This window comes from Nannospalax galili, unplaced genomic scaffold (assembly GCF_000622305.1).
Source record: "Nannospalax galili isolate Female #2095 unplaced genomic scaffold, S.galili_v1.0 scaffold386, whole genome shotgun sequence".
In the NCBI taxonomy this organism is placed as follows: Eukaryota; Metazoa; Chordata; class Mammalia; order Rodentia; family Spalacidae; genus Nannospalax; species Nannospalax galili.
This window is the reverse complement of record NW_008356676.1, coordinates 362,576-380,589: the sequence shown is the minus strand read 5'-3', so window position 1 is coordinate 380,589 and position 18,014 is coordinate 362,576. Positions and strand designations below refer to the sequence as shown.

The window sequence follows — 18,014 nt, the reverse complement described above, 5'->3', positions numbered from 1 at the left end:
AAAAATACAAAATCAAATCAGAGAGATATTGAATAAATAATATAACGGCACAGTTTAAGGTTCTAGAAAGAACAGGAAGAAGCCAAGCCCAAATGCAGAAGATGGTAAGAAGTAAGACTATAGGGCAGAAAGGGATTAAAGACTAAAAGAAGAATGAGCAGGATTAGCTAAATAATGAGTTAGTTATTTGAGAAGGTAAAGAAGATTCACAAATCCCTACTCAAACTAAAAAAAAAAAAAAAGAGTGAGGACCCAAAGTAATAAAATTAAAGATGATAAGAGAGTTGTGACAGTAGACTTCTTAGTGAAATCCAGAAAAATCATTAGGGAATTTTTTAAAAACTTATATTCAAACTTTGGAAAATCTAGAGTAAATTCATAAGTTCCTAAACACACATGACCTACAAATCAAGAAGACAAACAACTTTAACAGACCACTAACAAGCAATGGAAATACAGCAGTAATTAAGTCTCTCAGCATGAGGGCATGATAGTGCACATCTTTAATTCTAGCACTCAGGACCAGACACAGGTGAATTTCTGTGAGATTGAGGCCCACCTGGTCTATATAGTGCGTTCCAGGTTAGCTGGGGCTATAGGGAGATTCTGTCTCCAAAAGACAAAGCAAAAAAAAAAGTCTCCCAACAAAGAAAAGCCCAAGAAAGGGAGGATTCACTGGCCTGTTACAGTAAACCTTTGTGGGCAGAGCAAACACCAACACTTCTCAAACTCCTCTGCAAAACAGAACAAAAAAGAACACTACCAACTCATTCTACAAAGTCAATATTACCCTATAACCAAAACCAGATAAAGACATAACAAACAACAACAAAACCCCTCCCAAAACAAACAAAAAACAAGTTTAGAAAAAAAAAAATCTCTGTTGAACATAGATGCGAAGATCTCAGTAAAATCGGGAACATATTGAGAAGATCCTATCATGATGAAGTTGATTTCATTCCAGGGATGTAAGGTTGGTTCTACATATTTGAATCAGTAGATGTAAGGAACTGTGTAAACAGACTCAAGGATAGAAATTACATAGTCATGTCAGTAGACCCAGAAAAGACATTTAATGCAGGTCAGCATGCCTTCATGATAAAGTTCCAAAGAAATTAATGGAAGAAACGTAACTGAATATTATAAAGGCTCTATGCAACAAACACAGCAAACATTGCAGTAAATGGGGAAACAGAGAGCATTTCTTTTGAAATCTGGATTGAGACACAGTTTCCCACTCTCTTCTTCATTCTTATTCAACATTGTGCTGGGTCTTACCTACAGCAGTAGAACAAGAGAAAGAAATATAAAGAATACAAATATAAAAGGAAGAAGTCAGGGCTGGAGAGATGGCTCAGTAGTTAAGAACACTGGCTTTACTTTCAGAGGACTGGGCTCAGATTCCAGCACCCACATGGCAGCTAACAACTGTTCATAACTCCAGATCCAGGGGATTTTTCGCCCCCTTCTGGCCTCTGCAGGCATTGCAACTGGTATACTTACACACATGCAGGCAAAACACTTAGACACATGAAATAAAAATAATTCTATTTAAAGGAAGAAGCCAAATTACTCCCATTTGCAAATGCCATGACCCTATACTAAAAAGATCCTATGTACCCTATCAGAAAACTCTAGATCTAAAACTGTTGGCAAAATTACAGAATACAAAAAAACTCAGCATACAAAAATCAGTATCTTTTCTATATATCAATAAATTCACTCACTGAGAAGAAGTTAGGAAAAGTCCCATTCACAATACTTTCAGAAAATAACATAAAATAAAATGTCTAGGAAGAAACCTAACCAAAACAGGGGAAGGCCCTCTACAATGAAACTTGAAGATGCTCAAGAAAGAAGCTGAAGAAGACACTAGGTGATGGAAAGACTTTGCGTGCTCATAGATTGTCAAGACTAATATTGTGAAAATGGCTGTATCAACAAAATTGATGTACAAATTCAATGCAATACTCAGAAAAATTTTAACATTCTTTAAAGTATGCAAAAAACCAATCCTAAGAAGAAAGAACACTGTAAAGAATCACAGTCTAAATGCAAATTATATTACAGAGCCATAGTAACAATGACATCATGGAAGAGACACAAAAACAGATGTGTGGGCCAATGGAAAAGAACAGAGAACTCATGAATATCCCACATAGCTACAACCACCTAACTTTTTAACAGAAGTGTCAAGAATATACAATGGGAAAGGGACAGCTTCTTCAATGTTTCTGGGAAAACTGGATATCTACTTGGAGAAGAATGAAGTGGAATCTGTATCTCTCACGCTATTAAAAAAATCCAAAATTTATTAAAGATCTCAATATAAAATGTGGAATGCTGAAACTGCTAGAGGAAAACAGGGAAAATACTCATGAAATTAACACAGGTGAGAACTTTCTGAAGAGGACTCCAATAGCACCAGGAATAATCTCAAGAACTGGCAAACAGGATTATATGAGACTTAAAAGCTGTCACCAATCTTGATTACCTGAGTTTCATCTTCCAGACCCATACAGTAGAAAGAGGGAACCGACCACTGCACTCTGGCCTTCAGACATGTGCCATGGCACATGGGTGCGAGTGAGCAGACACACAATAAACAAATACAATTTTAAAAATATTCAAAATATTTTGATATTATATTTCACCCAAGTCAGAATAGCTAACATCAAGAAAACCTATGACAGTCATTGGAGAGATAGCTTGCTATGTATAGATTGCTGTGCAATCCCACATATATGGTGGGGGGGGATATTGAAGATGAAGACAGGATACTTGACAAGCTCTAGGCCAATGAGAGGGCCTGTCTTTAAAAACAAAAGGTGAATGGCCACTGAGGAAAACTTGAAGTTGACCTCTGGCCTCCACATGAATGCACACGTGTACAAACACATACATGGGCATCCACACGCATCCACACACATACACAAACACACACAGGACCTATGACAACAAATACTAACAGGGATGCAGGTAAAGAGGAACCTCACTCTCTGCTGGAGAGTACATGAGCTGGTTCAGAAAAAAGAGGCCTTATGAGGGGGGAGAGGGGCGAGGAGGATGAAAGAAAAGAAAGGTAATAGAGTATTTGGGACATAAAATGAAAGGAGACTGCTTGGATGAGGTAAAGAGCCAGGAAGCAGGAGGGCAGGGGGGACAGGGGAAGTGAGGGAGGGAAGCAGACCAACAAAAGAAATATGCATGAGAATGCTATGTGAACCATTACTGTGTATGCTAATTTAAAAAGCTAATTAAACAACAAAACAAAACAGAAATATCCATGGCAGACAGACTGATCATCAATGTGTGCCTGGCTGGTAAGTAGGTAACCAGGTAGATGGATAGACCTCAGATACCCACCCAGATGACCCACATTTCTCAACTTACCAGTTATATTATTTTCCATTTCCCTGAACAATTAGCTCAGCTTCTTTCCTTTGGCACATAGATCATGATATTCTTCTTTTTTTAAAAAATGTGTTTCATATTTGGGGTGTGTGTGTGTGTGTGTGTGTGTCTGCTCACATGCCATGGCACATATGTGGAGGTGAAAGGGTAAACTGTAGGAACTGGTTCTTTCCTTCTACCACGTGGCTCCACTGGATCAAACTTGGTTGTCAATGTTGGCAGCAAGCATTTTAACTGCTGAGCCATCTTGCCAGTCTGATGATTTATCTCTCTTAAAACCTTTGATTTTGTCACAGGTTTAAGGAGAAGACAACCCCAGCAACATGCTCAGAAGAGTAAGGGCATTACTACATGGAGAAACAGATGGAAACGATGTCTTGTCCCTCATCAAATTTCCTTTACTAAGAACAACTTCCTCAGCAGAACAAGAACTATCTTTCCCCATCTGGCCCCTGCTGCCTCGCTCAGCTTCAGACCACCTGCTCTCCACACCACTCATTCTCCAAGAATGAATTTGACCACATCGTGGTGTTTCAAGAGTTCCAATAGCTTCCTGTCTTTTCACATGCTGCCTTTATTTTTTAAACTACTTGGAAAAACTTGAGCATGTCTTTAAAAACTGAGCTCATGAATTATCCTTCATCATATCCTGGAAAATATTAATCATTATCATCCCTGGGTTAAGTCTATGTCTCTCATAATTATTTCTATAGTTACAAATAATTATATGTTTCTAAAATTAAAGTAGTATCTATGAACAAAATCTGTGTTCATTTCCTTTTTTATTTTTCTTTGTTGGGGTGGGGTCTCACATAGCCCAGGTTAACACTGAACTTGCCAAGCAGCTGGGGATGACATTAAACTCCTGATCCTCCTGGGAGTGTCCAGACCCCTCCCCCTGTCCCCCAGGTGTTTCTGTTTTCTAAATACCCAACATAGTTTAAGACACTTTGAAAACAACTTCAAGGTTTCCCATTTTGGGTTAAAGGGAATAGTGATGACTTTAACCAAGAGAAGAAATGAAAAATAAAAGTTTGTATTGTAAAATAGAATTGGTTTCATTTGAAAGCAGTCACCTTTCAAACTCCCAGGAAAATAAGCCATAGAAGAAATCATAAAATTGGAAATCTCAGCTAAGAGCTGGACACAGGATTTAGAAATAACGATAGACATTTGAGAATCATCCATACATAGATAGGATGGAAGTGAGGGATGGATAAAGAGGACCCAATGAAAGACATGAAAAGAGGCAAAAGAACCCTGTAGCTTACCTGATACTTAGTCTAAAATTGAAGGACTAAGGAAGAAACTAGAGAGATTTAGAGAAGAGAAGGATGATAGGGAAGGGCCTGGAGGCCTTAGATGCGAAAGACCTGGGAAATTTAAAATAAAAATTTTGGGGCATTTGATCCAGTGAACCCACGTGGTGGAAGGAGAGGACCAACTACTACAACTTGTCCTCTGACCTCCACACATGTACTGTGGCATGTGAGCACATAGACACACACAGATGTAGACACGCACCCACATATACACACAGACACACACACGCACACTAAAATAAATATGAAACTTTTTTTTTAATTTTGGGAGGGATGTTCTAGGTAAGTAGGACTTCATATCAGATTAACAAGCATATCTGTGGAGGGAAAGGACCAGGAGAAACAGACACACTGAAGTCAGGGCAAATGAATGAATTTCATCCAGACTCATTAGAGACTTTGGCTGGGTAGAAAGGCTCCTGTAGCTGCCCAGGTGGGCAGTGGAGGAGAAGATAGATGAGAGGTGAAAACAAATTTGCAAATGAGAAAAGCCAGAAGATTCACTCCTGCTACAGCAGTGTTTGATGTGTTCTATATTATGGGCAAAATGACCTTAGGATAATCATGCTACAATCCTATTGCTGATAATACCCATCTCCCCATTCAAGGAAGAGGACATCGGTCCCTCTACAGAGTACGATTTCCACTTTCTCCTTCACTTCTCCTTGAGAAAGAGCAATTTAACTGATTAGTTTGAGAAGGAACAGAACTTGTCAGTTTCTTCCCTAAATTCCTAAGGGCACAGAACTGACCTCCTGTTCTCTTGAACAGGCTGTCACTGCTAGAGGCCTGGGCTGAGCAGCTCCACCAAGGGCTGATGGTTCAGGTACTTCAAAGGGAGCTGGATGCACATGTGAGTTACATTCTCCAGAGCAGTCGTATTGGTAACAAAGCTCATCATGAACACTACTTGACTCCTGTACTTGCGCTTCAACTAGACCTGAACTCATGGAGACTCTGACTTAATTATTAATGTTTAAAAATTTAAAACCATTTTTGAAAGAGATTGTTTCAAAAACAAGACACCCGAAGCCTCTGGTTCCTCACTTGGGAGATAAAGGGGTTACAGTGGCTAATCTCTTAACTTCGGTTTGCTTTGTGTACATAGGAATACTAGAAAATGGGAGGGGTGGGGAGTCAGACTCAGAGCCAAAAGGAAGAGAAGGTTCAGAGCAGGAATGAGAAACCCACTGGTACCTAGAAAGCATGCCACAAATTAGGACACCACAGACTTATCAAGCACTCTCTGATGGGAAATGAAGGTTGCCATATGGAAGCAAAAATGCATGTATACACAGATATACAATATACAAAGAGATGAACAAGAAACAAAATAGGGAATCATAATCAAAAATAATTCTTCCATGTCCCATGCAAGCTCAAACCAGAAAAAAAAAAAAAATCCCAGCATAGAATAAGGAAGGAGGTAGGAAGCCCCAGTCCCACCCATCTGTGGCAGGAGGTGACTGCTGAGAGGGGCAGAGACAGTCTGTTTCATGCATGGGATCCTTGGTAGGTTAACCAGACTCCAGTGGATGGACCCACACTGAAGGACATTTGGAGGCACAATTATTCTCTATAGGCCTTATTATATAGATAATAGAGTACATTAAATTGGGTGGGGGACAGACGATAAGGGGAGGTGGAGATAGGGGAGAGGAAAACTAAATAGCATCAAATGATACTGTTTGAAAATGCAAAAATCAAATTAACAAAGAAAAAAGAAACAAAATATATGAAAGAAAAAATAAATTGAGAGGGAACGGAGAGACGGGAGGAGTTGGTGAGGTCTGAGGCGGAGGGATGGAAATAATGCAAAGACAATACTCATGCATGAAATTCTCAATTAAAAAAATTTAAAAACAAAAACATAAAAAGAAAAAAGAATAAATAGAAATTAATTTAAAAGTAATTCTTCCCAGATACATTAGCCCTTCGATGCTTACAGAAGCTCCTTCCCCCACTGTTACATGATTGTGTACCTTGGCACGTAAGTTGTTCCAGATAAAGAAAATCAATTGCTATCAAATGCTTAAAAACATATGCTAAAACTTGTTTGGCTCAAAGAACAAAGCAGAGACTTTTAGCAAAGCCAAGGAGAACAGAATATAATTCTGTCCTCTCTGCTCTCGGGAGCACTACGGCTTTTCAAACCCAGCATTCCATATGCTACAGGCTCTTGGGTGAGGAGGCTCTGGGCACAGTGCAAGCAGCAGAGGTTCAGGGAGTCATGACATCTATAGCTTAAGGACTAACGGATTCACTGGTTTCGTCATTGAATGCCCAGGGACCAAAGTGAAGAAAGCAAGCTTAAGGGGCTGCTGTGGTAAACAGAAATCTCACTAGGCCTTGGCTTGAATTCTTCCACAGGAAATCTCTACTCACCTGCCTTCTGAGACACATAGGTCTCCAGTGGAACTTTTCAGAGAGAGAAGTGAGGTGTGCTCTGTACAGGGCATCGGTTGCTATGTGTTCCGTTGTGGCAACCATGATTCACCATGATTCACAAGGGCATAGCTCATCCACCGCAGTTTTCAGCAATAATCCCCCTGGAATCTCTCTCTGCTGTTAGAGGGATAATTATCTAGAGATCCCTGAGGCCAGCTCTTGCCATTTTCACATAAAAATCACCTCTTGCATAAGACATGAAATTTAAAATCATCCCTTCATGGATACCACTGAGTCACTGTTACCTCTGGGATGGATATAAATTATGCATTCTTTGATTCTCTTTAAATTTTTAGAGGCACATTGGGACAGACAAGGATCTCATTGGTACTAAAAATATAAAGCATTCCAGAAAGAAATAATAAGTTGTGTGATAGTAACTGCTACTCTTGTTCCAAAAGCTCCTGTCTGGTCAAGACAGTAACATAAAGCACAGAAAACTAACAGCAGGCTTGCATGCTAATGACTGCTGGTGACAAGGACTCACTGAATGTCACTGCTCCATATCCTGTTGCCCATTTTCCTCCTGTCAGTGACTTCTTTCAGAGGATGACATTCCTCTGTGAATTAGCACCCTTCTGAGTGGCTGCAACCAAGAAATCACTAAAAAAATGTCTATATTAGAGCCCTATGCACCCTTACACACTCCCTTCCTTTATTCCATGCCTTAACACCAAGAGAATTATGGGAACAAAGAGGCAGTATTTTATGCATCCTCTGGAGCTAGTTTGATTTTTATCTCTCAATGCTTCCATACGACTGTAACACGTGTATTCATATTTCAGAGCAGGGTGTCACTGTCAAAATTAGCATGAGAAATGCAAAAGCTGTCACTGCAAGAATAAAGAAGCATGTTCATTCTCATGTCCGGCTGCTACAGTGACCCAGTTCACACCAGCATCTGTTTAGTGGTGAGGAACTATTCTAAATGTGAGCTGGCAGCACAGTGCCACATGTCTGTTATCCAGGCATACACAGAGAGTTACGGATGTTTCCTTCCGTGTCCACATTCAATATGAACATGGCCATTTGTCCATTATTATTCTAATAAGGAAGCATTCCTTAAAGACTCAAAGTCATGGCATATTGTTTGCCTCAGATGCCTGGCAACTTTGGGTCAAATAAAAGAACAACATCCCCAAACTCCAGCCTGCCAAGGAAGTTAATTCAATTGCTTGACCTTCACGGCTGCTGGATAAAATTTGAGGAGTTCCCAGACTTAGGAGAAAAGTGAGACAAACTTCAGCATCCAGCTTTAAAGGGCTCCTGAGGCAAAATGCATTGTGCAATATTAATTTTTCAAGTTAAAAATTATAGGCCTTTGAAAATGACTATTCCCCCAAACAGGAAGGAAAATCACTGTTCAGATGCTAAAAATGTGTGCCACTGTCACCAAAACACATGCCAGTTCTGCGCAAAATGCCCCAAAGCCCTTGACCTAATGAGGTTAGTGACAGGGATATGGATGACTAGAATAGAAAATGAAACTCGGAAAGAATTTTGTTCATAAAATGCCATATTTCTCCTGTCATTTAACCAATTTTCTTCCTCAAAATTACAACATGGACTGCAAATCTTCAAGGCTAATGCTCCATATGACAGACTAAGTGCTATTTAAAATGTAATAATATATGTGTCAAACTGGTGGGGGGAAACAAGAGGCCATGTGACAAACTTTTCAGGTAGGCAGGGGTCGTGAAGGTTCTAAAAATGATACAGGAAAGTGAGCTGTCAAACAGTCTTCCCCATCCAATTAGCAACAGTACAATATCAGCAGCAGGGCCAACTGACAAAGGATCCTTTCAGCCTGAGCACTTCATGACATACTCCCTCTCAATTAACTGACCCCCAATGCATTAATTTCTACTAATACTAATATTTTGGTTCAAATCAATGCTTAGAGGGTAGCAATGAAAATGATTTAATGTGTGCATCACACATACTGTTTCCAAAGTTTGAAATCTTTGCAAGTCGTTACAAACTGAAATTATGAGAGATGGAGGAACATTTGAGATTCTCAACAGCCCACAGCTGACCACAGCATGTGCTTTTGTTTTCAACGTGGATCTCGGGTGCGGCATTTGTGCTCTTTAAGCACCTATGAGGCCTAAGTGATCGCTGAAGAAAAATTCCTGGTTTCCCAGGATCATACTCGATCACAAAGTGAGTCTGCCTTTTCAGCAAGAATTGTGTGAATCTACACACTGACTGGATTCAGGGCAGAGACACTGGGAGAAGAGGACTGGCTTATTTAGTACCTTCCCGCTGAGGCTGGAATCTGTAGTGAGAAACAACAAAGTACTCTCTGCCTGCACCTAAATAAGGCTCTAGAAACTATGTGCCACCATGAAACTGACAGAAAGGGAAACAGACCTGGTAAAGCCAAAGTTCTGTTTCCTTCTCGCATGGAAAATTCTTCATAGTAGGGTATCAAATCAAGACTCAGTGTATAGAGAGTGTCAGAGAGGACAGAATGTGGAAGGACCCAGGGAACTCAAGAGAAGCCTCTTCTTAGCCAGTGTGGAGAGAAGAATTACAGAATGAGATCAACAGCCACCAAAGAATGCCAGATCCAGGAAAGATGGCACGAGGAAGGGACCCAATGTATTTTAGCAGCTGATTATTTCAAGTTGCTTACTAGACTGAAGTTCATATAAGACTAAGTTTTTTAAAAGCTCCAATTTTAAAACATATTAGGTTGTGAGACGAAAGGTACAAATGTTAAATACAGAATCACCTGTCCCTTTAATATTTAATGCCATTGAGACCAAAGTACCATGAAGATCCCCTGAAGGTCAAGACCTGCACTGGATCTCTGAGGAATGATTAGGGAGCTTGCTTCTACCTCATGCCACCTTAATCTCTGAGTCCTCCTTGGAAAAAGAAGCAGGTACTATCTGGTCACCTGGTAGAGGTGAGAGGGAAGTTTGCCAAGCATACATGGATATCAGAAAACAGACCACTGAAGTGTGAGAAGTTCTACTATCTGTGCTTCCACCTATGCCCTCCCTGCCAGTCTCAGGGAACACAAGAAATATACTACCCATGGAAGTATTAATAGATAGCATGGCAGATTTCATTAGCATCATCTCATCCATGCCATCCCACCACCTGGAACCAATTGCATTACCAGTTCCTAGGATGTAACTCTGCCTTCTGTGACTGCTCAATTTGTAAAGTCTTCTTGAGAGGATCTTATTGCAGGATACTTTTATAAGGTAGTCATTCAAAAGCACTGCTGTCCCAGGAGATGGAGGCAGCAGGACAAGGACTGTCACCACACACACAGAAGCCTCAGTAATTCACAATTCAGCGGTGGTTCTCCTCACCCAACAGGATGCCTGCCAGGCCAGATGAAATTTGACTCCAGTTCCTCTTTGTTTGGAAAGTCAACCCACAGGAAGGCATGACAAGCACTGAAGATGAGGAAGGGAGTGTACATCCCTCTTTGTTCCTAGGATGCAAGTGGCTAGGCAAGAGAGGGTCCCAGAAAACACCTGCCAGAAATATATATTGTTTAAAAATATTTTATTTCTTATTTTTGTATGTATGTGTGTATTGCTGGCATGTACATAAATGCACCCGTGTCGTGCAATACCCGTGGAGGACAGAAGAGGCTGTTGGATTCCCTGGAACAGGAATTACAGATAGTTGTTAGCTGCCATGTGGGTGCTAGGATTTGAACCCAGGTCTTCTACGAGAACAGTGTTCTTAACTGCTGAGCCATCTCTTCAGCCCCTTTAATAATATTTTTAAAACATAAAAAGCCTAGAGTATGTGATTCTACTGATTGTGGTTTAATGAGCAATTTGTGACAAAAAAAATAATGGAACAAAAATATTTTGGGGGCTGGCGAGATGGCTCAGTGGTTAAGAACACTGGTTATTCTTGCAGAAGACCTGGGTTCAAATCCCAGCACCCACATTGGCAGCTAACGACTGTCCATAACTTCAGTTCCAGGGGATCCGATGGCCTCTTTTGTCCTCCGTGGGTATTGCACGACACGGGTGCACTTACCTAATGCAGGCAATACATGCATACACATAAAATGACAGTAATAAATAAAATACTTTAAAAAATATTTTCTTCAGGCTGGTCATGGTGTCATATACCTTTAATCCTAGCTTTCAGGAGGCAGAGGCAGGTAGACCTCCGTGTGTTCCAGGCAAGCCTTGTCTACATAGCAAGTTCCAGGCCAGCCAGGGCTACATAGTGAGATACTGTCTCAAAAAAAAAAAAAAAAAAAAAAAAACCCAAGCAAATAAGAATATATTTTCTCCAATATAAAACAATACTTAGATTAAGAATGAAGAAAATGGGACTTATAAATGCCTAGAGTGATTGTCTAAGAAATGCAAATCCAATCCCATCTCTTTCCTACTTAGATGGGTGCAATCCTTAACATGGACTTGACCACAGGGCAGCAGAACCCAATGAAGGGTTGAAAGTCAGAAAGAGGAGGGTGCATGCAACCTGTCCTTTGCTCTGTGTTCTGATTTCTCTGGGAAGTCTACAACTCACAATGAGCTTAGATTCCCTGAAGGTCTTGTAGGATTCTGTACTTTGCCTTGACACACATCACATTTGTAATGACTTTTTCAGTGTCTCTCTAGTCCCCAGGCTCTATGCTGAGCAAGAGGGAAAACACCAGTCATGTGTAGTGATCGTCAACTTGACAGGATCCAGAATCACCAGGGAGACAAACACTGGACACATCTCTGAGGGAGTTTCTAGATATTGGCTAGTTGAGGTGGGAAAGCCCACACTAATTGTGAGCAACACCTCTCCATAGAGTAGGGTTCCAGATTTACTACAAAGGAGACAGCATCTGCTTCCTCACTGTGGATGGAAGATGACCAGCTGCCTCAAACGTTTGCCTGCCATGATGGGCTATACCCTCAATAACCTCAAACTCTGAACCAAAAAAAAAAAAAAAAACCTTCATTCTTTAAGTCACTCTGTCAAGTATTTTGTCATAGCAATGAGAAAAGTACCTAACACATGTGCTTAGGTCAAACTGAGATGTTTGTTCGTGTAAAACTCACCTGGAATTTGACAGACTTTGCATGCGTTGCTCCACAGGAAATGTAGCCTGCTGACACTTTGATTTTAGACTAGTGAGGCCAGCCTTTGTCTTCTGACCTTCAGAGCCTTAAGAAAATAAGTTGAGGTAGATTTAAGCCATTTGTTTTGGTAACTGCAACAGCAGCAACAGAAAAAAAATTCATTTGACTACTAGAAAGTCTAAATTACAGGTGTGGATCATATACTATTTCTGTTATCCAGCACTGGGGTAGATTATAAAGTCCATGAAGACAAGGATATGTCTATCATGCCTGTGCCTATACCCAGCACACTGCCTCCCCTGTAGTCAGTCCAAAATTATAGATGAATAAAGCAATTTTAACAAAGACAGTTCTCCCTTTGGAATTTCTAATCCATTCATTATTCCAGCAGAAATTTGTTAAACACTTACTCTAAGCAAGGTACTTTGCAAGTCACCAAGGATACAAATATGACAGGCAGCCATTGCCAGGGTTGAGGAGGAGAGGAACAAGGAACAACTGTGGAACAAGTACGGAGTTTCCTTTAGGGAATGTGAGAATAGTCTGGAACAAGATAGGAGTGGAGGTTGGATAGTACCATGAGTGTGCCAACTGTCAGTGAGGTAGTCACTTTAATTCAGTCACTTTTGTATGTCATGACTTCTGCCGCAATTAAAAGAAACAATAATAAAGCAAACAAGAATATGGCATGGTCCCTTATCTCAAGCCTCAAAGAACTCAGTGTAGCCAAGAGATGAATGTAAGTACAAGCATGCCACAACGCAGAAGGAGCCTTACACTGCAGACCTGTATTCTGGTCGTACTTGCTCATGAGGAAAGCCAAGAGGCAGATGGAGGTGTGTGCACAGGTAAAGAAATGATTGGGAAATCCTGATGCAATGAAATGGCAGCTGAAATGGCTTTGAAGGGTTTAGCCAAAGAGTAAAGATGAGTGGCGTTTTGTTTTTATTTTAACCATACAAATGCTCTAGACAGAAAGCTCATTCGCATCATCCCTGGCTGACTTTATTCTCTGTCAGTCGACAACTGTCTGGTCCCTTGTTCCTACCCTGATTAACAGTCCTTACAGAGCAAAACTGAATTCTTGAAGTCACATCACTGTAGTTCTCCACAGTCACAGAACCCATGCAATAACGCTGCTTAAAATGAGGACGTATAGAAAAGGGGGAATGGGAAGCAGAGAACTGACTAAGTTCTATGGGAAATACAACAGAAAAGATGTGCATGACGTGCAATTAAAGAGGAAGAAAAAAAACATTGCAGAGGACAGCCATTTGAAACCACCATGTTTTTAACACAAGAAAGATGTGTAGACCTGAACACAATTTGATCATTAAATCACAGGATAGATGTGAAGTTAAAGACCAGCTGACTTCTGAGGCTTACAAACCTCAATAAAATTTATCTCAGGCAAGAGATCACTCCAACTTAACATATCTGATAAAAATACAGGCAACTTAGAGGAAATGTACTTATTGTATAGGAGGACACTGCACTAGGGATTGAACACAGACCTTTGAACATGCAAAGCTGAGGTTGAGCTTGAGGTTCTAAAGTAGGAAAGGTTCAGGGCAATCCTTAAGATGACCAGCAATATGGCAAACGGGTAGAGCGCTGTTGGATAAGACTGTCCTTTGGCAGGCAGACCATGGACAGAAGCCTTCTTCCCAAGCTTGGTTGCACCCACTTGCCTAGGATCACCACAGCTAAGCTTGTTGACTGTTACTCTCAGCAAGAAAGGAGGGACAGGGAGAGTAAGCTGTACCTCCCAAACAACCAATTATCCCTAGTTGCGTGAGTATATAAACTGAGGAAACCAAGGGGGAGTCTCTCTGGCCATTTTATGCAGCTCTGGGGAAGTCATCTTTCATCCACAATTGGATGAAGACTTTCCAGTGCACCCATTGCTCTGTAAGTAAGCCCAATAAACTCACTTGTTTCTCAGAGTGCAGTTTGGTGAAATTGGACCTCAGTTTGTCATAGAGACCAAGGGAGGAGGGGCCCAGTTGTCATTTGAGCCACCCAGAAGGAATTTTAACTACTCTGTGCAGGGGGACACCTAGATGAAGGCAGTTAGTAATCCTCCTTCTTTAAAAGAAAAGGATTGTGGAAAAACCTAAATGTAGGTGTAGGCTGAGGGAATGAGTTAGTGGGTTTCTAAATCTAGTCTCAGAACATAACCTAGGATGCTCTGTCTTTGAGATAAACAACAGCCATAAATCACCTGCCATATCAGGAAAGATCAATTTAAATAGCACCCTACATGAATTTCATGCTAACTGGATTTTATCACATTGGAACTGTCCACAAACTAGCAATCTCTGTGTGCAGGATCACCTGACCTTCGGTTCCTGCTCCCTACCCACCTACTTTTATTGTAAACATCTGTGGACTCTTTTATCATCAATAAATAATGTTAGACAACATTAACAGAAGCATTACAACTTAATTCTCCAGCAGTCGATTTGGAGCTTTCTGTGAGGGGTTTTCAAGTGCTGACCAGAATAGAAGAGCCACAGTAAGAATAGCTCTTGTATGCTCAGGTGAATGCCCAAAACTACATGCTTCTTCTCCTTTCTACAGCAGTGAAAGTCATTTTCAACCACCCTCCAAAGAACTAGATGTCAGTGTGCCTTAGCCTCGGTTAAGCTGTTTCAAATCCTACCCATACACATAGGGGATTCTTTCAAATTCTGATGAGCTAGCCAAAAGTTGCTTCAGCATCGTTATAGTTCTGTACTGTCTGTGCACAAGTTTTAGTAAGCTCATTTAGAGCTCAAAGAACTTCAGAGCTTATTTTTAGAGCTAACATTCTACTGTCTCCACATAGTTTGCTGTTTTTTCTGCTACATGTACACAAGTTTACCTGATGTTTTAGGAATTTATTTTAGAACCTTGAGAACTTATTAATTTACATGTATACATGTTATTTAGTAAGCTGTATTGGCATTCAAGATCTTGTCAATTTAATTTAGCTTGCCCTTTGGGAGATTAACTGCAGCAGGTGTTAATAAAAGTTAAGACTGTTGAAGTATGAGGTCTGGATTTTAAGGCTACTTTAAGAGGAAGAGTGAATTTATTTGTACACTATGTAGTCTCATACCTAAACATAAGGCAAATAGTGGTGAGGGAGATTTAACTTCAGTAACTTTGGTGCTCCATGATTCTCAGTGGCTCCCTCTGGAATTAAATTACACTAAATTTTTTAAGTGTGCGTGTGTGTGTGTGTGTGTGTGTGTGTGTGTGTGTGTGTGCGCGCGCGCATGCCTGTAGAGACCAAACGATGCTACTGGGCCACCCTACATGGATGTTATAATCTGAATTCACGTCTTCCACAAGAGCAGCAACCACTCTTAAACACTGAGCCAGTTCTCTAGCCCCGACATTGGTTTTCTCACATCACTAGGGGTGAAGAACTACATTTTCAAACACAGGTTGTTTTCAATTTAAAAAAAACAAAACTGTAGCATGACATACAGAATTACCAAATGGCAAAGGAAAAGAGATCTTAAAACCATTATTTCAAATATTAGTGGTTCTCAGATACAAATGATACTGCCTCTAATTTCCTGGTAGGACTTTCTGATTGACAAAAAAAGCTGGAGAATTCCTTTGGTGTTCACTAGAAGTCACAAGTGCCAAACTGCCCACAGTGTAGTCACGGGTCAGCCTTGCAGAATGCCGAACCACCCCACCTACAACAACCTCAGAGGGTCAGGAGAGACTGCAGAAGACAATGAAAAGCAGGAAATTACTTATCTCTTTTAATTCATGACAAATCAATGGACAAAATTGGTAATGATATAGACTATCTGGATAAAATTACTAAAATGGCAGATCATATCTAGTATGATCTATATTCATATATGCCTATATTTGTGTGTGTATATATATATATATGAGATAGACATATATATGTGTGTGTATGTATATATACAGTCATGAATATCATATTTGCACCCCCCGGAAATAGAAAATATCTTTTCTAGTAGCCATCAAATGAGCATAAAATTTGATATGTATTAGGTCGCATATAAAACATCAAAAATTCCCTCCAAATAGCAAAGTATAAAAGGCATTCTCATATCACAGTGCTATAAAACTATCAATACTAACAAAAGTTGAAAAATATATATGCCATGTCTGAAAATTTTACACTTCCTTCATAATTCTGTGGTTCTCAATCTCACCTCTGTACCCCACCTCCCGGGCTTTGCTAATTTTGTATTTGGGTTCAGAATGCCACCCCTACAAATTTCTCTCCAGTTCTAAACATCTTCACTCATAAAATTCCTATTTTTTAATCTTTGAGAATTTCATAAATGTGTACATAGTGAATATGATCCTCCTCCCCATTTCATCTCCCAACTCCTCCTGGAAATCCCTTAACATGTACCCCTTCCCACTTCATGTCCTCCATCCCTCCTTCCCTTCCTCCCTTCCTCCCTTCCTCCCTCCCTTCTTTCCTTCCAATTAGTGCTGATCATATGTGAATGGCTGTGGCACTATCCAATGGAGCATGACAAACCTACCAGCAGCCACACCCTTGAAGAAGAATGATTCTCCCTTCCCTAGCAGATATCAACTGCCAATACACCTCAGTAAGGTGTAGGGCCTAAAAGTGCCTACCTAAAAGCGTCTGTATTAGAATTGTGACTGACTTGATTTTGTACAGGTCTTGTTCAGGTAACCACAACTGCTGTGAGTTCATAAGCACAATAGCTACAACAGGTCCAGAAAACTGCACTTCACAGCAGTCCTCCCCATCCTTTTCCCTAATGTTCCCTAAGCCTCGGCAGGAAAGGGTGGGTGTGTTAAAGATGTCCCATTTAGTCCATGTGCTGGGGTCTCCTCGGCCTCCTTGATCAGAGGACAGGTGACCCACTACAATTACAGGACATTTTGAGAGATGCTCATAGTTCCCTGGAACTAGTCGACCTAGGAGGGCAAGGAGCAAACCATCAGTCTGGTATTTTTAATTACTGTGTGTCATGTAGATAAATCTTGGGCAAAGACCAGTTATTCTCAGATAAAACTTACCTAGACATATCTTTCTTGATCTGCTATGTATAATTAGTCAGTAGGTTGTAGGAGTAATATGTTTCCCTCTGGTTTTCAAAACTAGCTAGGCATTATTGATCTCTCACATTGTCTCACCCCTCCATCATGGTTTTCCCACTTAAGGTGCCCCCATTTCCCCCCTTTCTCCCTTAATAATACTTTCCTCCTATGGTTCTACCTCTCTTGAGCTCCTTCTTTCCCTTTATCCCCTAGGATCCTTGTATATCCTTCCCTCCCCCTCCCTTAAACTAACCCAATTTTTATCCATATCTCCCTTATTAAGACCTGTTTCCTACTGTTCTTCTCTTTCAGGTTCTTTCTTTTATGTCTGAATACATACTCACTTATCAGGGTTTGGATCTAGGATCCACATATGAGGGAGAACATATGTCAATTTGATTTCTGAATCCATGTTACTTCACTTAACAATTCATGGATGGTTACCAGCTTGGAAATGATTTTGCCTTTGTAGATTCATTCATTAAATTAAAAAATTTAGAAAAGGATCACAGTTCAGCTCTTATTAAAAATCACAACAGAGCAATAGAAATACAAGTCTTCTTGTAAGGAAGAAAAGGCTGGAATGAAGACTCCCCCTTCAGTGCAGTTGCTGCTCAGTTTTCTGGTTTGCATTGGTCCCTGCTTACTTTGATCCATCTCACCTTGTTTACATCTCCATGATGGACCAGGTTTTTTTTTTTTT

The 18,014-nt window shown here is 40.4% G+C and overlaps 1 protein-coding gene across 10 annotated transcripts in view; it reads right to left on the bottom strand.

The window, feature by feature from the left end:
- Enox1 (ecto-NOX disulfide-thiol exchanger 1) overlaps positions 1-18,014 on the bottom strand; it is a 589,822-nt gene that overhangs the window by 373,676 nt on the left and 198,132 nt on the right. For 7 of the 10 annotated variants that reach the window (XM_029556969.1, XM_029556966.1, XM_029556974.1 and 4 more), the window contains one exon: positions 12,230-12,335. The exons of the other annotated variants lie outside the window; for them this stretch is intronic. The gene's annotated coding sequence lies outside the window, so the exon portion shown is untranslated. The remainder of the gene's footprint in view (positions 1-12,229; positions 12,336-18,014) is intronic. 10 annotated transcript variants of the gene reach the window in all.